General features: G+C 36.6%; 1 protein-coding gene across 2 annotated transcripts in view; it reads left to right on the top strand.

Moving 5' to 3' along the window:
• Positions 1-21347, top strand: part of ODR4 (odr-4 GPCR localization factor homolog) — a 144835-nt gene that overhangs the window by 45940 nt on the left and 77548 nt on the right. For both annotated transcript variants that reach the window (XR_016392870.1, XR_016392871.1), the window contains one exon: positions 17428-17491. The gene's annotated coding sequence lies outside the window, so the exon portion shown is untranslated. The remainder of the gene's footprint in view (positions 1-17427; positions 17492-21347) is intronic.

Here is a 21347-nt window from a genome sequence, read left to right as displayed (position 1 = left end):
CCTAGAGCCCATGCTCCACAACAAGAGAAGCCACCTCAATGAGAAGCCCGTGCACCGCAACAAAGAGTAGCCCCCACTCACCGCAACTAGAGAAAGCCCACGCGCAGCAACGAAGACCCAACTCAGCCAAAACTAAATACGTAAAAATAAATAAATAAGTAAAATAATAAAAATGATCAAAAATGCAGGAGAAACGGGAGACTATTAAAGAAGTTCCCAGAGAAATAATTACTATTACCTAAAAGCATAATCCAAATATTATATTTACCATAGTCTGCCTTTTACTAAAATGCGTCTGTCTGTCTTCTTTCTGTTATGACATTTCTGTGAAAATATAAAATATCTTCCCCTTTTACTTATTCCTATAATGCTCAAATGCCAACTGGTTCAAAACCATATTACCATAATTGTTGGGGATCATCAAGTTCTATTAAAATGCTTGTTATGTCTGTTGACTATTATCTAAAGGATTTGTCTAAATATAAATTAGCCAAAATAGTAAATTTTTCTTGATTTCTAATATTAACCTAATAAGTGATTATATTGGGAATATCAAATATGGTATTAAATATTAACTAAAGGTAGTCAATGAGTTCTCATATAATTCATAACCTCTTAAAAGGAAAATTAATATTTTAATGGGTTTTGATTAATTGATTAAAGACAGGAGAAAAAAGTGGAGTTAGAAATGACAGTTATTTTTCTTGGCTTTTGCCACTTCTAAAGTGTATTCACATACGTTATCTCCTTGGATTTTTACAACACTCTTCTGTTGTAAGCAGAGCAAGAATTTGTTGAATGGATCCAAATTTGATGGATACAATTGAAGTACACATTGATTTTTTTTTAAAACACCTTTATTGGAGTATAATTGCTTTACAATGTTGTGTTAGTTGCTGCTGTATAACAAAGTGAATAAGCTATATGTGTACATATATCCCCATATCCCCTCCCTCTTGCATCTCTCTCGCACCCTCCCTATTCCCCTCTAGGTGGTCACAAAGCACCGAGCTGATTTCCCTGTGCTATCCTGCTGCTTCCCACTAGCTATCTCTTTTACATTTGATAGTGTATATATGTCCATGCCACTCGCTTACTTTATCCCAGCTTACCCTTCCCCCTCCCCGTGTCCTCAAGTCCATTCTCTATGTCTGCATCTTTATTCCTGTCCTGACCCTAGGTTCATCAGAACCTTTTTTTTTTTTCAGATTCCATACATATGTGTTAGCATACTGTATTTGTTTTTGTCTTTCTGACTTACTTCACTCTGTATGACAGACTCTAGGTCCATCCACCTCACTACAAATAACTCAATTTCGTTTCTGTTTATGGCTGAGTAGTATTCCATTGTATATATGTGCCACATCTTCTTTATCCATTCATTTGTTGATGGACACCTAGATTGCTTCCATGTCCTGGCTATTGTAAATAGTGCTGAAATGAACATCGTGGTACATGACTATTTTTGAATTATGGTTTTCTCAGGGTATATGCCCAGTAGTGGGGTTGCTGGGTCATATGGTAGTTCTATTTTTAGTTTTTTAAGGAATTTCCATACTGTTCTCCATAGTGGCTGTATCAATTTACATCCCAACAACAGTGCAAGAGGGTTCCTTTTTCTCCAAACCCTCTCCAGCATTTATTGTTTGTAGATTTTTTTGATGATCGCCATTCTCACTGGTGTGAGGTGATACCTCATTGTAGTTTTGATTTGCATCTCTCTAATGATTAGTGATGTTGAACATCCTTTCATGTGTCTGTTGGCAATCTGTATATCTTCTTTGGAGAAAGGTCTATTTAGATCTTCTGCCCATTTTTGGATTGAGTTGTTTGTTTTTTTATTATTCAGCTGCCTGAGCTGCTTGTATATTTTGGAGATTAATCCTTTGTTCATTTCTTCATTTGCAAATATTTTCTCCCATTCTGAGAGTTGTCTTTTCGTCTTGTTTATGGTTTCCTTTGCTGTGCAAAAGCTTTTAAGGTTCATTAGGTCCCATTTGGTTATTTTTGTTTTTATTTCCATTTCTCTAGGAGGTGGGTCAAAAAGTATCTTGCCATGATTTATGTCAAAGAGTGTTCTTCCTATGTTTTCCTCTAAGAGTTTTATAGTGTCTGGCCTTACATTTAGGTCTTTAATCCATTTTGAGTTTATTTTTGTGTATGGTGTTAGAAAGTGTTCTAATTTCATTCTTTTACATGTAGCAGTCTAGTTTTCCCAGCACCACTTACTGAAGAGGCTGTCTTTTCTCCATTGTATATTCTTGCATCCATTATCAAAGATAAGATGACCATATATGCATGGGTTTAGCACTGGGCTTTCTATCCTGTTCCATTGATCTATATTTCTGTTTTTGTGCCAGTACCATACTCTCTTGATTACTGTAGCTTTGTAGTATGGTCTGAAGTCACAGAGACTGTTTCCTCCAACTCTGTTTTTCTTTCTCAAGATTGCTTTGAGAAAGCAAAGCAATTTGGGGTCTTATGTTTTGTACAAATTGTGAAATTTTTTGTTCTACTTCTGTGAAAAATGCCATTGGTATTTTGATAGGGATTGCATTCAATCTGTAGATTGCTTTGGGTAGTATAGTCATTTTCACAATGTTGATTCTTCCAATCCAAGAACATGGTATATCTCTCCATCTGTTTGTATCATCTTTAATTACTTTCATCAGTGTCTTATAGTTTTCTGCATACAGGTCTTTTGTCTCTTTAGCTAGGTTTATTCCTAGGTATTTTATTCTTTTTGTTGCAGTGGTAAATAGGAGTGTTTCCTTGATTTCTCTTTCAGATTTTTCATCATTAGTGTATAGGAATGCAAGAGACTTCTGTGCATTAATTTTGTATCCTGCTACTTTACCAAATTCATTGACTAGCTCTAGTAGTTTTCTGGTGGCATCTTTAGGATTCTCTATGTATAGTATCATGTAATCTGAAAACAGTGACAGCTTTACTTCTTTTCCATTTTGGATTCATTTGACTTCTTTTTCTTCTCTGATTGCTGTGGCTAAAAGTTTCAAAACTATGTTGAATAATAGTGGTGAGAGTGGGCATCCTTGTCTTGTTGCTGATTTTAGAGGAAATGGTTTCAGTTTTTCACCATTGAGAACAATGTTGGCTGTGAGTTTGTCATGTATGGCCTTTATTATGTTGAGGTAAGTTCCCACTATGCCTACTTTCTGGAGAGTTTTTATCATAGATGGGTGTTGAATTTTGTCGAAATGTTTTCCTGCGTCTATTGAGATTATCATATGGTTTTTGGTCTGTAGTTTTCTTTTTTTGTGACATCTTTGATTTTGGTATCAGGGTGATGGTGGCCTTGTAGAATAAGTTTGGGAGTGTTCCTCCCTCTGCTATATTTTGGAAGAGTTTGAGAAGGATAGGTGTTAGCTCGTCTCTAAATGTTTGATAGAATTCGCCTGTGAAGCCATCTGGTCCTGAGCTTTTGTTTGTTGGAAGATTTTTAATCACAGTCTCAATTTCAGTTCTTGTGATTAGTCTGTTCATATCTTCTATTTCTTCCTGGTTCAGCTTCGGAAGGTTGTGCTTTTCTAAAAATTTGTCCATTTCTTCTAGGTTGTCCATTTAATTGACATAGTTGCTTGTAGTAATCTCTCATGATTCTTTGTATTTCTGCAGGGTCAGTTTTTACTTCTCCTTTTTAATTTCTAATTATGTTGATATGAGTCTCCCTTTTTTTCTTGTTGAGTCTGGCTAGTGGTTTATCAATTTTGTTTATTTTCTCAAAGAACCAACTTACAGTTTTATTGATCTTTGCTATTTTTTCCTTCATTTCTTTTTCATTTATTTCTGATCTGATCTTTATGATTTCTTTCCTTCTGCTAACTTTAGGGTGTTTTTGTTCTCCTTTCTCTGATTGCTTTAGGTGTAAGATTAGGTTGTTTATTTGAGTTTTTTCCTGTTTCTTGGGGTAGGATTGTATTGCTATAAAGTTCCCTCTTAGAACTTCTTTTGCTGCATCCCATAGGTTTTGGGTCGTCGTGTTTTCATTGTCATTTGTTTCTAGGTATATTTTGATTTCCTATTTGATTTCTTCAGTGATCTCTTGTTTATTTAGTAGTTTATTGTTTAGCCTCCATGTGTCTGTATTTTTTACAGTTTTTTTTCCTGTAATTGGTATCTAGTCTCATAGCCTTGTGGTCAAAAAAGATACTTGATATGATTTCAATCTTCTTAAATTTACCAAGGCTTGATTTGTGACCCAAGATATGATCTTTCCTGGAGAATATTCCATGAGCATTTGCGAAGAAAGTGTATTCTGTTGTTTTTGGATGGAATGTCCTATAAATATCAATGAAGTCCATCTTTTTTAATGTGTCGTTTAAAGCTTGTGTTTCCTTATTTATTTTCATTTTGGATGATCTGTCCATTGGTGAAAGTGGGGTGTTAAATCCCCTCCTATGATTGTCTTACTGTCGATTTCCCCTTTTATGGCTGTTAGCATTTGCCTTATGTATGGAGGTGCTCCTATGTTGGGTGCATAAATATTTACAATTGTTATATCTTCTTCTTGGTTTGATCCTTGATCATTATGTAGTGTCCCTCTTTGTCTCTTGTAATAGTCTTTATTTTAAAGTCTATTTTGTCTGATACGAGAATTGCTACTCCAGCTTTCTTTTGATTCCATTTGCATAGAATATTTTTTTCCATCCCCTCACTTTCAGTCTTTATGTGTCTCTAGGTCTGCAGTGGGTATCTTGTAGACAGCATATGTATGGGTCTTTTTTTTTTTTTTAATCCATTCAGCTAGTTTATGTCTTTTGGTTGGAACATTTAATCCATTTACATTTAAGGTAATTACTGATATGTATGGTCCTATTACCATTTTCTTAATTGTTTTGAGTTTATTTTTGTAGGTCTTTTCCTTCTGTTGTTTCCTGCCTAGAGAAGTTCCTTTAGCATTTGTTGTAAAGCTGATTTGGTGGTGCTAAATTCTCTTAACTTTTGCTTCTCTGTAACGGTTTTAATTTCTCCATCGAATCTGAATGAGATCCTTGATGAGTAGAGTAATCTTGGTTGTAGGTTTTTCCCTTTCATCACTCTGAATATGTCCTGCCACTCCCTTCTGGCTTGCAGAATTTCTTCTGAATGCTCAGCTGTTAACCTTATGGGGATTCCCTTGTATGTTATTTGTTGCTTTTCCCTTGCTGCTTTTAATAGTTTTTCTTTGTATTTAATTTTTGATAGTTTGATTAGTATGTGTTGGCATGTTTCTCCTTGGATTGATCCTGTATGGGACTCTGCACTTCCTGTACTTGATTGAATATTTCCTTTCCCATAATAGGGCAGTTTTCAACTATAATCCCTTCAAATATTTTCTCAGACCCTTTCTTTTTCCTCTTCTTCTTCTGGGACCCTTAAAATTTGAATACTGGTGTGTTTAATCTTGTCCTCAATGTCTCTGAGACTGTCCTCAATTCTTTTCCTTCTTTTTTCTTTATTCTGCTCTGTTGTAGTTATTTCCACTATTTTATCTTCCAGGTCACTTTATCCGTTCTTCTGCCTCAGTTATTCTGCTATTGATTCCTTCTAGAGAATTTTAAATTTCATTTACTGTGTTGTTCATCATTGTTCATTTGCTCTCTAGTTCTTCTAGGTCCTTGTTAAACCTTTCTTGTGTTTTCTCCATTCTATTTCCAAGATTTTGGATCATATTTACTCTCATTACTCTGAATTATTTTTCAGGTAGACTGCTTATTTCCTCTTCATTTGTTTGGTTTGGTGGGTTTTTACCTGCTCCTTCATCTGCTGCATATTTCTCTGTCTTCTCACTTTGCTTAACTTACTTTGTTTTGGATCTCCTTTTCACAGGCTGAAAGTTCGTAGTTTTCATTGTTTTTGGTGTCTTCCCCCAGTGGGTAAGGTTAGGTCAGTGGGTTGTGCATGCTTCCTGGTGGAGGGGACTTGTGCCTGTGTTCTGGTGGGTGGGGCTGGATCTTGTCTTCCTGGTGGGTAGGGCTGTGTCTGGTGGTGTGTTTTGGGGTGTCTGTGAGCTTAGTATTATTTTAGGCAGCCTCTCTGCTAATGGATGGGTTTGTGTTCCTGTCCTGCTAGTTGTTTGGCATGGGGCATCCAGCACTGGAGCTTGCTGGTTGTTGAGAGGAGCTGGGTCTTAGCATTGAGACAGAGATCTCTGGGAGAGCTCTCACTGATTGATATTACATGGGGCTAGGGGGTGTTTGGTGGTCCAGTGTCCTGAACTCAGCTCTCCCACCTCAGAGGCTCAGGCCTGACATCAGGCTGGAGCACCAAGACCCTGTCAACCACATGGCTCAGAAGAAAAGTGAGAAAAAAAGAAAGGAAAAAATTTTTTTGAATAAAATAAAATAAAAAAGTAATTTAAAAATAGAGAGCAACCAAACCAATACACAAATCCACCTATGGTAACAAGTGCTAAAAACTATACTAAGATAGGGCTTCCCTGGTGGCGCAGTGGTTGAGAGTCCGCCTGATAATGCAGGGTACGCGGGTTCATGCCCCAGTCGGGGAGGGTCCCACATGCTGCAGAGCGGCTAGGCCCGTGAGCCATGGCCACTGAGCCTGCGCGTCTGGAGCCTGTGCTCCACAATGGGAGAGGCCACAACAGTGAGAGGCCCGTGTACCAGAAAAACAAAAACAAAAACAAAACAAAACTATACTAAGATAAACATAAAAATCAGAAATAAGTCAGTCACAGACAGCAAATCCCAAGTCTACAGTTGCTCCCAAAGTCTACCGCTTCAATTTTGTGATGATTTGTTGTCTATTCAGGTATTCCACAGATGCAGGGTACCTCAGGTTCATTGTGGCAATTGAATCCGCTGCTCCTGAGGCTGCATGGAGAAATTTCCCTTTCTCTTCTTTGTTCTCACAGCTCCTGGCATTCAGCTTTGGTTTTGGCCCCACCTCCTCATGTAGGTTGTCCTAAGGTTTCTGTTCCTGCCCAGACAGGATGGGGTAAAGCAGCAGCTGATTAGGGGGCTCCGGCTCACTCATGCCAAGGGGAGGGAGGGGTACGGTAGTTATAACTGGAATGCAGGGCGAGCCTGCAGCAGCAGAGACCAGCATGACGTTACAACAACCTGAGTCAGGCTGTGTGTTCTCCCGGGGAAGTTGTCCCTGTACCACGGGACCCTGGCAGTGGTGGGCTGCACAGGCTCCCGTGGTGGGGGCAGGGGTGGGGCATGTGGATAGTGACCTGTGCTTGCACACAGGCTTCTTGGTGGCTGCAGCAGCAGCGTTAGCGTTTCATCCCCGTCTCTGGTGTCCGAACTGAAAGCCGTGTCTCTGGAGCTCATTTAGGTGGTACTGTGCCTTCTGTGGTCAGACGGTGTGCCTTCTGTGGTCAGACGGGAAAGTAATCCCCTCTCCTCGCACACCCTGAAACAATGGTCTCTTGCCTCTGAGGCAGGTCCAAACTTTTTCCCGTACTCCCCCTCGGCTAGCTGTGGCGCACTAGCCCCCTTCAGGCTGTGTTCACACAGCCAACCCCAGTCCTCTCCCTGGGATCCGACCTCCGAAGCCTGAGCCTCAGCTTCCAGCCCCCACCCGCCCCGGAGGGTGAGCAGACAAGCCTCTTAGGCCAGTGAGTGCTGGTCAGCACTGATCCTCTGTGCAGGAATCTCTCCGCTTTGCCCTCTGCAGCCCTGTTGCTGCGCTCTCCTCCGTGGCTCTGAAGCATCCCCCCCGCCCACACCCCATCTCCACCAGTGAAGGGGCTTCCTAGTGTGTGGAAACTTTTCCTCCTTCACAGCTCCCTCCCCGAGGTGCAGGTCCCATTCCTATTCTTTTGTCTGTTTTTTCTTTTTCTTTTTTTTGCCCTACCCAGGTACATGGGGATTTCCTTGCCTTTTGGGAAGTCTGAGGTCTTCTGCCAGCATTCAGTAGGTGTTCTGTAGGAGTTGTTCCACATGTAGATGTATGTTTGATGTATTTGTGGGGAGGAAGGTGATCTCCATATCTTACTCCTCCGCCATCTTGAAGGTCCCCACACATTGATTATTATATGTTGTATCCAAGGACATATAGTTAGGAAGAGTAGACATTTGGGTAACTATTACCTATCTCAATAATCAGATTATTCCTTATTTTTTCATTTTTGTAAAAATATTTTGTAAATATTTTACGTAATTAGCCCCATCAAATAAAGGTAGAGTTTATACTGTACTGTGGAACTACTTAAATTCTGATCCCAAAATAGCCCTGTACAAAAATTCTTAATTAGAAAGGCTTACCTTTTAGGAAAATATTTTTCTTTTGTGTGTGCATATGTGTGTGTATGTGAATTTGTGTTTTTTAAAAATTCTTATTGAAATATAGTTGATTTACAATGTTTTAGTTTCAGCTATACAGCAAAGTGATTCAGTTATATGTGCATGCACACACACACACACACACACACACATATATAGTTTTTTTCAGAAGATTTTCCATGTTACTGCAAGATATTGAATATAGTTTCCTGTGCTATATACAGTAAATTCTTTTTGTTTATCTATTTCATATATAATGGTGCATAAATCCCATACTCCTAACTTATTCCTACCCGTATATATATATATACTCTTTTTAGGAAAAGATTTTTCAATCCATTTGTTCAGTTTGTTAAGGAGATCTTATGTTTACAGAATTGTGAAGGGAAACTTGATGATACAGATGAAGGTACTTTGATCAGCTCAGATTCTATTTTAGTCAAATCCAATTTAGTTGTAGATACGCCTGATGCCTGTCACCATGATTAAAATTCTGAAGGTTAGGCTTCCCTGGTGGTGCAGTGGTTGAGAGTCCGCCTGCCAATGCAGGGGACACAGGTTCGTGCCCCGGTCTGGGAAGATCCCACATGCCGCAGAGCGGCTCCACAACGGGAGAGGCCACAACAGTGAGAGGCCCGCATACCACAAAAAAAAAAAAAAAAATTCTGAATGTCAATAAACTAAGATGCTGACTGCAATATCTATATCTAAACAAAAATTATGTCATTTAAAAAATATTTCTGTGCTTTCAAGTTAGTACTACTGAAAATAATTTTCTAGATTTTAATTATAAATGAAATAATAGCTGTTGATAATGGAGAGTTGAGTTGTATCCCTAGGTCTTTCAATTAGGAAACAAAACCTTGGGAAATCACTTAATTGCTTTGATCTTTAGGTTGAAACAAATTCTAACATTAAACTCTCATTATGTAGTGCTTTACAGTTTACAAAGTATTTTCATTTTTATCATACTTTAACAATTCAGAAATTGAGGTTCATGAAAGTAATTTGCTAAACATAGTAGTGGGGCATATACATATTCAGGGGAAAGATACTGATGAAAGGGAGGGATTGCATATGCAGAAGCAAGAGGGATGACCATACAGAAGAAAACATGAAAGTAAGATTCCTGCAAAGGTGGAAGGGGATAGTCTCTAAAGCATTGGCCTTGAGAGAAGGAACATCTATTCTAATGTAATAGCTCAGAGAGAGAAGAAAATTAGTGCATGTGTATATAGACTTATAGGTTCAGTAGTGGAAAGTTAAAGATAATTTTATCTGATGGCTTCAGATCTCTATGAAGTTGGCAAGGTCATCTACTGTGAGTGAAGAAAGAGGAGCATAGAGAAGATTTCAAAGACTTATTGCAAATAATGGGAGGTCAATTCGAACAAACAAACATAGCAGGATTACCAGACAGTGGTAAAGCCCCATTTGAGGTTAGTAATAATAAATGAATGAACTTATATTATTTTGCCCGCAGTAGTCTTTGACTTCTCAGTTTTAAGAATAGAAAAAGTAAATAGCAGCATTTGAGGGTGTCGTCCAACAGATAAGCTGAAAGCAAAGAAAGGCTAAGAAATGTAAGATATTGTCAATACTGTTATTTAAAGGATATTATTTAAAGGATGAACTATGAAATCTAAACTGAATAAAAAATTGAAGAGAGAGAAATGGGAGAGAACACCGTGAGAGAGAAAGAAAGAGAATGTTCTGGTGAATTGTAAGTGCATGAGTGCCATGGAGATCGAGAAAAAATAAAAGACTTAAAATTTTGATAGTTGAGGGACACCCCTGGCAGTCCAGTGGTTAAGACTCCACACTTCCACTGCAGGGGTCACAGACAGCTTCAATCCCTGGTTGGGGAACTAAGATCCCACATGTAGTTGACAGGTGAATATGGAGACATGATTGTGATCATAAGCAAGAATGCTTGTAATAGTGATTTGGGAAGAAACACATAGATGATAGCAAACGAAGTGAGTGGCTGATGTAAAGTAGGTTATTGGAGGTCAAGAGATGAGGAGGACAAGGAGCAGAGTCCATATTATGGAAGGGTGGTCTGCTAGAATAATGATAATACCCAACATGATAATAGAACTTGAAGCATAAGAGAAGGCTGTGTGAATTGAGTATCAAAATTTTGATAAATGAGGGAGAGTGATTAGAATATCATTACTTGACAGTTCCAAGGATGGAGGAAAAATGATACAGACAAGCAGCATGACCCTTTTAAAAAGCACATAAGATTTTTTACAGAAGCAAGTGGGAACAATGATCTACAGTGTAAATGCTGTTTGGATTTTGAAAGAATAAACAATCACCACTTGAAAGCAATAAAGGGAAAGGGTACTTTCTTTGAAGAACTAGGTTTTACTTATGGCAAAGACGTAGAAGGAATGCTTAGAGAAAAGGCTGAAAATAAAGGGAAGTGTGCTGCTTTTAGAGGGGAAATGTAAATGAATGGGGATAATGGTACAGTAGAGTATTATGGCAAACAGCAAGTTGGGAGTGGGCAAGCAGTAATGAATGGGAAGAGGTTGGGGAGCTTTCGCTTTGGTTGTTGACTGTGTTGAATGCAAGCTTGAGAATCATGGCAGATTTAATCTCAGTGTGCTAAAATGTAATCTGTCTAATAGTGACATAATTTATCAACTTTTGAAAATCTTTGTGTGCTAGCTGGGAAAAAATGGTTAATTCACTAATTCTTGGTTGCACTGTTTTATATGTCCCTTAGATCAAGCTTGTTTATGTGGTAAATATCTACATAGATAATAATTTTTTGTTATTTGATCTATTAAAGATTGAAAGAACTGAACTGAAATCTCTGATGGTGGATTAGTCACTTTCTCCATGCATTTTATTTTATTAAAAAATTTTAATTAAAAAAAAATTTTTTTGGCTGAACCATATGGGATCTTAGTTCCCCAGCCAGGGATTGAACACACACCCGCTGCACTGGAAGCATGGAGTCTTAGCCACTGGACCATCAGGAAGTTCCTCTCCTTGTATTTTATTAATTTGTACTGTGTATATTTTATGACATTTTATTAGGTACGTGTAAGTTTAAAATTGATAGATTTTCCTGGTGAAATGTACCATATTATCATTATGTGATGACCATTTCTATAATAATGCTTTTTCTCTTTAAGCTTATTTTGTCTGATATTAATTTAGTGATTTGTGCTTTAAAAAATTATTTTCTTGTTATAACTTTTCCATTATTTTACTTCCAACTTTTGTGTCCTAATATTTTTTTGTTGTTGAATATTATTTTATTTTTTTATACAGCAGGTTCTTATTAGTTATCCATTTTATACATATTAGTGTATATATATCAATCCTAATCTCCCAGTTCATCCCAACACCACCCCACCCTGCCCCGCTTTCCCCCTTGGTGTCCATACGTTTGTTCTCTACATCTATGTCTCCATTTCTGCCTTGCAAACTGGTTCATTGTTACCATTTTTCTAGATTCCACATATATGCGTTAATATTCGATATTTCTTTTCCTCTTTCTGACTTACTTCACTCTGTATGACAGTCTCTAGGTCCATCCACGTCTCTACAAAAGACCCAGTTTTGTTCCTTTTTATGCCTGAGTAATATTCCATTGTATATGTACCACATCTTCTTTATCCATTCATCTGTTGATGGGCATTTAGGTTGCTACCATGACTTGGCTATTGTAAACAGTGCTGCAATGAACATTGGGGTGCATGGGTTCTATTAAATTTTGGTTTTCTCTGGGTATATGCCCAGTAGTGGGATTGCTGGGTCATATGGTAATTCTATTTTTAGTTTTTTAAGGAACCTCCATACTGTTCTCCATAGGGGCTGTATCAATTTACATTCCCACCAATAGTGCAAGAGGGTTCCCTTTTCTCCACACCCTCTCCAGCATTTGTTCTTTGTAAATTTTCTGATGATGCCCATTCTAACTGGTGTGAGGTGATCCCTCATAGTAGTTTTGATTTGCATTTCTCTAATAATTAGTGATGTTGAGCAGCTTTTCATGTGCCTCTTGGCCATCTGTATGTCTTCTTTGGAGAAATGTCTGTTTAGGTCTTCTGCCCATTTTTTGATTGGGTGGTTTGCTTTTTTAATGTTGAACTGCATGAGCTGTTTATATATTTTGGAGATTAATCCTTTGTCCACTGATTCATTTGCAAATATTTTCTCCCATTCTGAGGGTGGTCTTTTCCTCTTGTTTATAGTTTCCTTTGCTGTGCAAAAGCTTTGAAGTTTCATTAGGTCCCATTTGTTTAATTTTGTTTTTACTTCCATTTCTCTAGGAGGTCGGTCAAAAAAGATCTTGCTGTGATTTATGTCAAAGAGTGTTCTTCCTATGTTTTCCTCTAAGAGTTTTATAGTGTCCAGTCTTACATTTAGGTCTCTAATCCATTTTGAGTTTATTTTTGTGTATGGTATTAGGGAGTGTTCTAATTTCATTCTTTGACATGTAGCTGTCTAGTTTTCCCAGCACCACTTACTGAAGAGATTGTCTTTTCTCCATTGTATATCCTTGCCTCCTTTGTCATAGATTAGTTGACCATAGGTGCATGGGTTTATCTCTAGGATTTCTGTCCTAATGCAATGGGATTTCCATTGATCTATATTTCTGTTTTTGCGCCAGTACCATACTGTCTTGATTACTGTAGCTTTGTAGTAAGTCTGAAATCAGGGACTCTGATTCCTTCAGCTCCACTTTTTCCCCAGAGATTGCTTTGGCTATTCGGGACCTTTTGTGTTTCCATACAAATTTTAAGATTTTTTTATTTAGTTCTGTAAAAAATTCCATTGCTGATTTGATAGAGATTGCATTGAATCTGTAGATTGCTTTGGGTAGTATAGTCATTTTCACAATATTGATTCTTCCAATCCAAGAACATGGTACAGCTCTCCATCTGTTTGTGTCATCTTTGATTTCTTTCATCAGTGTCTTATAGTTTTCTGCATACAGGTCTTTTGTCTCCTTAGGTAGGTTTTTCCCAGGTACTTTATTCTTTTTGTGGCAGTGGTGAATGGGATTGTTTCCTTAATTTCTCTTTCTGGTCTATAGTTGTTAATGTATAGGAATGCAAGTGATTTCTGTTCATTAGTTTTATATTCTGCCACTTTACCAAATTCATTCATTTGCTCTAGTAGTTTTCCGGTGGCATCTTTAGGATTCTATATGTATAGTACTGTGTCATCTGTAAACAGTGACACTTTCACTTCTTCTTTTCCAATTTGTATTTCTTTTATTTATTTTGCTTCTCTGATTGCCGTGGCTAGGACTTCCAAAACTATGTTGAAATAAGAGTGGCGGGAATGAACATCCTTGTTTTGTTCTTGACCTTAGAGGAAATGCTTTCAGTTTTTCACTATTGATAATGATGTTTACTGTGGGTTTTGTCATATATGGCCTTTATTATGTTGAGGTAGGTTCCCTCTATGCCCACTTTATGGAGAGATTTTATCATAAATCGGTGTTGAATTTTGTCACAAGCTTTTTCTGCATCTATTGAGAATGATCTTATGGTTTTTATTCTTCAGGGTTATAATATGGTTTATCACATTAATTGATTTGTGTATATTGAAGAATCCTTGCATCCCTGGGATAAATCACACTTGATCATGGTGTATGATCCCTTTAATGTGTTGTTTGAATCTGTTTGCTAGTATTTTGTTGAGGATTTTTGCATTTGTATTCATCAGTGATATTGGTCTCTAATTTTCTTGTTTTGTAATATCTTTGTCTCATTTTGGTATCGGGGTGATGGTGTTCTTGTAGAATGGGTTTGGGAGTTTTTCTTCCTCTGCAATTTTTTGGAAGAGTTTGAGAAGGATAGGTGTTAGCTCTTCTCTAAATGTTTTTAGAATTCACCTGTGAAGCCATCTGGTCCTGGGCTTTTGTTTTTAGAAGATTTTTAATCACAGTTTCAATTTCATTACTTGTGTTTGGTCTGTTCATATTTTCTGTTTCTTCCTGGTTCAGTCTTGGAAGGTTATACCTTTCAAAGAGTTTGTCCATTTCTTCCAGGTTGTCCATTTTATTGGCATAGAGTTGCTTTTAGTAGTCTCTTAGGATGCTTTGTATTTCTGCAGTGTGCATTGTAACTTCTCTTTTTTCATTTCTAATTTTATTGACTTGAGTCCTCTCCCTCTTTTTCTTGATGAGTCTGGTTAAAGGTTTATCAATTTTGTTTATCTTCTCAAAGAACCAGCTTTTAGTTTTATTGATCTTTGCTATTGTTTTCTTTGTCTCTATTTCATTTATTTCTGCTCTAATCTTTATGATTTCTTTCCTTCTTTTAACTTTGGGTTTTGTTTGTTCTTCTTTCTCTAGTTCCTTTAGGTGTAAGGTTAGACTGTTTATTTGAGATGTTTCTTGTTTCTTGATTTAGGCTTGTATAGCTATAAACTTCCCTCTTAGAACTGCTTTTGCTGCATCCCATACGTTTTGGATCATCGTGTTTTCATTGTCATTTGTCTCTAGGTAGTTTTTGATTTCTTCAGTGATCTCTTGGTTATTTAGTAACGTATTTTTTAGCCTCCATGTGTTTGTGCTTTTTACGTTTTTTTCCCCTGTAATTGATTTCTAATGTCATAGAGTTGTGGTCAGAAAAGATGCTTGATATGATTTCAATTTTCTTAAATTTACTGTGGCTTGATTTGTGACCCAAGATGTGATCTATCCTGCAGAATGTTCTGTGCACACTTGAGAAGAAAGCATAATCTGCTGTTTTTGGATGAAATGTCCTATAAATATCAGTTAAATCTGGTCTATTGTGTCATTTAAAGCTTCTGTTTCCTTATTTATTTTCATTTTGGATGATCTGTCCATTGGTGTAAGTGAGGTGCTAATGTCCCCCACTATTATTTTGTTACTGTCGATTTCCTCTCTTATAGCTGTTAGCAGTTGCCTTATGTATTGAGGTGCTCCTATGTTGGGTGCATGTATATTTATAATTGTTATATGTTCTTCTTGGATTGATCCCTTTATCATTATGTAGTGTCCTTCCTTGTCTCTTGTAACATTCTTTATTTTAATGTCTATTTTATCTGAAATGAGTATTGCTACTCCAGCTTTCTTTAGATTTCCATTTGCATGGAATATCTTTTTCCATCCCCCTACTTTCTTATAGACAGCATATATATAGGTCTCGCCTTTGTATCCATTCAGCGAGCCTGTGTCTTTTGGTTGGAGCATTTAATCCATTCACTTTTATGGTGATTATCAATATATATGTTCCTATCACCATTTCTTTAATTGTTTGGGGTTTGTTTTTGTAGGTCCTTTTCTTCCCACTTTGAGAAATTCCTTCAGCATTTGTTGTAGAGCTTGTTTGGTGGTGCTGAATTCTCTTCACTTTTGCTTGTCTCTAACGCTTTTGATTTCTCCATAGAATCTGAATGAGATCCTTGCTGGGTAGAGTAATCTTTCCCAGCAAGATTAAATATATCATGTCACTCCCTTCTGGCTTGCAGAGTTTCTGCTGAGAAATCAGCTGTTAACCTTATGGGAGTTCCCTTCTATGTTATTTGTTGTTTTCCCCTTGTTGACTTTAATAATTTTTCTTTGTCTTTAATTTTTGCCAATTTGATTGCTATGTGTCTCTGCCTGTTTCTCCTTGGGTTTATCCTGCCTGTGACTCTCTGTGCTTCCTGGACTTGGGTGCCTATTCCTTTCCCATGTTAGAGAAGTTTTCAACTCTAATCTCTTCAAATATTTTCTCAGGTCCTTTCTCTCTCTCTTCTCCTTCTGGGACCCCTATAATGCGAATGTTGTTGCATTTAATGTTGTCCCAGAGGTCTCTTAGGCTGTCTTCATTTCTTTTCATTCTTTTTTCTTAATTCTGTTCCACAGCAGTGAATCCCACCATTCTGTCTTCCAGGTCGCTTATCCATTCTTCTGCCTCAGTTATTCTGTTATTGATTCCTCTATTGTATTTTTCATTTCAGTTGTTGTATTGTTCATCTCTGTTTGTTTGTTCTTTAATTCTGCTAGGTGTTATTTCTTCAATTCTTCTAGGTCTTTGTTAAACATTTCTTGCCTCTTCTCTATCTTTGCCTCCATTCCTTTTCTGAGGTCCTGGGTCATCTTCACCATAATTATTCTTAATTCTTTTTCTGGAAGGTTGCCTATCTCCACTTCATTTAATTGTTTTTCTGGTGTTTTATCTTGTTCCTTCACCTGGTAGAGAGTCCTCTGCTTTTTATTTTGTCTATCTTTTTGTGAATGTGGTTTTCTTTCCACAGGCTGCAGGATTGTAGTTCTTTTTGCTTCTGTGTCATTATGTTTTAAATGTATTTCTTTTGAATATCAAGTACCTTGATTTTTAAAGTCTAATTTGAGAATATGTGCCTTTTAACTAGTGAGTTTAAATCATTTATGTTTTTGTTACTATTGTTATGTTCGGAACTGTTTCTACTTTAAATTTTCACTTTGCCACTTAGAAGATAATGCTCATTTTAAATGGATAGCAATTCACTGCTATTCACCTCAGGAAAAGTCAAATCAGGTTTAAAATTCCTTTCCATTCCTCCACCAAAACAAAAGCTACAACAAAATTATTTATAAATCCCTCTTCTCCTTAAACACTCAAAGTAGGAACATGATGGGCAAAAATGGCATCTGTATTTTTAATAAATGATAAATATAGTGTAAAGCCATGGTCTTATTCTTCTGAACTTCTTGAGACTTATGTAGCTTATTATGTAAGCCTCTGTAATTTAAGTCGCCTAGTCAGTTGAATTTCATGGGTGATTATCATTGCCTGTTGAAAGTGCATTAATTTGTTGGAACAGGAACAGTGTAGGGGAGTTAATTATATGTTGTCAGCAATGAACAAATGTGAACGTTTAAAAACGAATTATTATTTTTGAGATACCATGATTAAATCAAACTAGTATGTGTTCAGGGATTGGGAGTGGGGATGGACACTCTGAGAAATAAAATAAGCTAGGGTGAAACACCTGGTTTTGTGAAAACTAATTTTTGAAGCATTGTCTTACATACTATGGCAAAGTAAAAGAGCCCTGAAAGATACAAGGACTTTGACACTCATTATAACTGAGAACCTCAAGTAAAGATAAGATGCAATGTTTTCTCTAAATGTTATTGCCCAAATAAGGAAAGCCTACAATTGAAAACTGAGATTAGTGTATACTTAACCTTGTTTTCTCTGCCCAGGGCCATGGCCACTGCATTAGTTGTTGGAGTTGTGAGACTTACTGAAGCTTTGTCTGGATTCCAGGTAAATTTTGTTTTGTTTTTTCTGTAGAATTGCCATATGGACTTGAATATATTAAAACATATTTTCTAATCTTACAGAATCCCATATTTGGTTGTTCCTGTATTCTTTGTACTGGTGACTGCTTTGTGAGGAGTGTGATGTAATGTGAATAGTGTAGGCACTAGGCACTAAATTCAAACTCTACATCTTATTAGCTGTATAAACCTGGACAAGTGAACTAACCACAAACACTTCAATTCCTCCACCCTCTGTGTTAGTTAACTTGATTGGTGGTGGGGGAGATCCTCTCACAGTGTATATGTATATCAAACCATCATGTTGTATACTTTAGATGTCTTACAATTTTGTCAATTATACCCCAAATAAGCTGAAAAAAAATTGTCTCTGTCCTTGAGCACGATGTATTAAAAATATTGCTCTGCCTATCTCATAGAGGAATTGTGAGAATCAAATGAGGTAATGTATGTGAAATTCTTATAGATCTTATAACACATTATAAAAAGGTTAGCTATGTTATTTGGAATCTCCAAAGCTACTACTGCATAGTATGGATAGTATTACCTTCACATGAATTCTTTAGTAATCACAACTTACATGGTGTTTTTGCCTTTATATTTGTTTCAGTAATTTAATATTTAATTTGTTTGTGAGGTGCTTTACTTTCATAACAGGATATACAAACAGCTGCCCATGACAAATGTAGTTGTTCTTAAATAACTTCTCAAATTTTCTTGCTAAAGGCACAAGAGTTATTGAAATAGCATATATATACCAAATTTTTTCAAGTCTAATTGCTGTAAAAATAATAACTTTTGTCATAAAACCTGCAGGTCTTTATCTAAACTTGTGTCAATACCATAGTAGTCTTTATAATCTTTTTAGGATTCCAACATTCAGTTAGGGATCAAACTCTTGAAAGTTGACTAAATCATTGCTGTTAAGTATTTTTTTAATTAAAAAAATTTAAATTGAGGCATAGTTGATTTACAATATTACATTAGTTTCAGGTATACAACATAGTGTTTCACACTTTTTATAGAATATACTCCATTAAAAGTTATTAGAAAATAATGGCTAAAATTCCCAGTGCTGTACAATATATTCTTGTTCCTTATCTATTTTTACATAATGGTTTATATCTCTTAATCCCATATCCCTATCTTGCTCCTCCCCTCTTCCCTTTCCCCACTGGTAACCACTAATTTGTTCTCTGTATCTCTGTTTACATGTAGCTGTCCAGTTTTCCCAGCACCACTTATTGAAGAGGTTGTCTTTTCTCCACTGTATATTCTTGCCTCCTTTATCAAAGATAAAGTGAGCATATGTGCATGAGTTTATCTCTGGGCTTTCTATCCGGTTCCATTGATCTATATTTGTTTTTGTGCCTGTGCCACACTGTTTTGATTACTGTAGTTTTGTAATAGTCTGTAGTCAAAATGCATGATACCTCCAGCTCTGTTGTTCTTTCTCAAGATTGTTTTACTATTCAAAGTCTTTTGTGTTTCAGTACAAATTGTAAAATAATGAAGAATGCCATTGGTTTTCGATAGGGATTGCATTGAATCTGTAGATGGCCTTTAGTAGTATGTTCATTATAACAATATTAATTCCTCAAATCCATGAACATAGTATATCTTTCCATCTGTTTGTGTCATCTTCAATCTCTTTCATCAGTGTCTTAATTTTTTAGTATTGGTCTTTTACATCCTTAGGTAGGTTTATTCCTAGATATTTTGTTCTTTTTGATGTGATTGCAAATGGGATTGTTTCCTTAATTTCTCTTTTTGATAGTTTATTGTTAGTGTATAGAAATGCAACAGATTTCTGTACATTAATTTTGTGTCCTGCAACTTTACCGATTGATGAGCTTTAGTAGTTTTTTGGTGGTGTCTTTAGGATTTCCTAAGTACAGTATCATGTCATCTGCAAACAGTGACAGTTTTAATTCTTCATTTCCAATTTGGATTCATTTTATTTCTTTTTCTGGTCTGATTGTTGTGGCTAGGTCTTCTATTACTATGTTGAATAAAATTGACTAGAATGGGCACACTTGTCTTGTTCCTGATCTTAGAGGAAATGCTGTCAGCTTTTCACCATTAAGTATGAGGTTAGTTGTGAGCTTATCATATATGGCTTTTATTATGTTGAGGTATGTCCCCTCTATGCCCACTTTCTGGAAATGGATCTTGAATTTTACCAAAAGCTTTTTCTGCATTTATTCAAATGATTATATGGTTTTTATTCTTCAATTTGTTATTGTGGTGTATCACATTGATTAATTTGTGGATATTGAAGCATCCTTTCTTTTGAAAAAAATTTTTTTAAATTTATTTATTTTTGGCTGTGTTGGGTCTTCATTGCTGCGTGCAGGCTTTCTCTAGTTTTGACGAGTGGGGTGCGCAGACTTTTCATTACAGTAGCTTCTCTTGTTGTGGAGCATGGGCTGTAGGTGCACAGGCTTCAGTAGTTGTGGCACACGGGCTCAGCAGTTGTGGCTCACAGGCTCTAGAGTGCAGGTTCAGTAGTTGTGGCACACGGACTTTGTTGCTCCATGGCATGTGGGATCTTCCCAGACCAGGGCTTGAACCTGTGTACCTTGCATTGGCAGGCAGGTTCTTAGCCACTGTGCCACCAGGGAAGCCCCGAAGCATCCTTTCATCATTGGAGTAAATCCCACCTGGTCAAGTTTTATGATCCTTTTAATGTCTTATTGGATTCAGTTTGCTAATATTTTGTTGAGGAGTTTTGCATCTATGTTCATCAGTGATATTGGCCTGTAATTTTCTTTGTGATATCTTTGTCTGGTTTTGGTATTACGGTGATAGCTTCATAGGGTGAGTTCAGAAGTGTTCCTTCCCCTGCAATTTTTTGGAACAGTTTGGTAGAATTCATCTGTGAAGCCATATGGTCCTAGACTTTCGTTTGTTGGGAGTTTTTAAATTACTAATTCAATTTCATTACTGGTAATTGTTCTGTTCATATCTTCTATTTCTTCCTGGTTCAGTCTTGGGAGATTGTACATTTCTAGGAATTTGTCCACTTCTTCTAGGATGTCCATTTTATTGGCATATAGTTGCTCATAGTAGACTCCTATGATCCTTTGTATTTCTGTGGTTTCTGTTCTAACTTCTCCTTTTTCATTTCTGATTTTACTGATTTTGGTCCTCTCTTTTTTTCTTGATGAGTCTGGCTAGGGGTTTATCAATTTTGTTTATTATAAGAGCCAGCTCTTAGTTTCATTGATCTTTTCTATTGTTCTTTTAGTCTCTATTTTATTTATTCCTGCTCTGATTCTTTATTATTTCTTGCCTTCTACCAACTTTGGGTTTTGTTTGTTTTTCTTTTGCTAGTTCCTTTAGATGTAAGGTTAGGTTGTTTATTTGAGATTTTTCTTGTTTCCTGAGGTAAGCATGTGTCACCATAAACTTCCCTCTTAGAACTGCTTTTGCTTTGTCCCATAGATTTTTGATTGTTGTATTTATGTTTTCATTTGTCTCCAGGTATTTTTTAAATTCTTCTTTGATTTCTTCAACAATCCATTGATTGTTTAGTAGCATATTATTTAGCCCCCATGTATTTGAAGTTTTTTTCTTGTAGTTGATTTCTAGTCTCATAGCTATATGGTCAGAAAAGATACTTGACATGATTTCACTTTTCTTAAATTTACCAAGGCTTGTTTTGTGGCCTAGCATGTGATATATCCTGGAGAGTATCCCATGCGTACTTGAAGAGAATGTGTATTCTGCTGCTTTGAATGGCATATTCTATATATATCTATTAAGTCCATTAGTCTAATGTGTCATTTAAGGCCAGTGTTCTCTGATTGATTTTCTGGCTGGATGATTTGTCCATTGTT

The sequence above is a fragment of the Delphinapterus leucas genome, chromosome 1 (genome assembly GCF_059928025.1).
Source record: "Delphinapterus leucas isolate spDelLeu-1000000601 "Yukka" chromosome 1, BTC_Dleu_Yukka2, whole genome shotgun sequence".
Lineage (NCBI taxonomy): Eukaryota > Metazoa > Chordata > Mammalia > Artiodactyla > Monodontidae > Delphinapterus > Delphinapterus leucas.
Note: the sequence above shows the minus strand (reverse complement) of the source record. Positions and strands in the feature narration are given on the sequence as shown.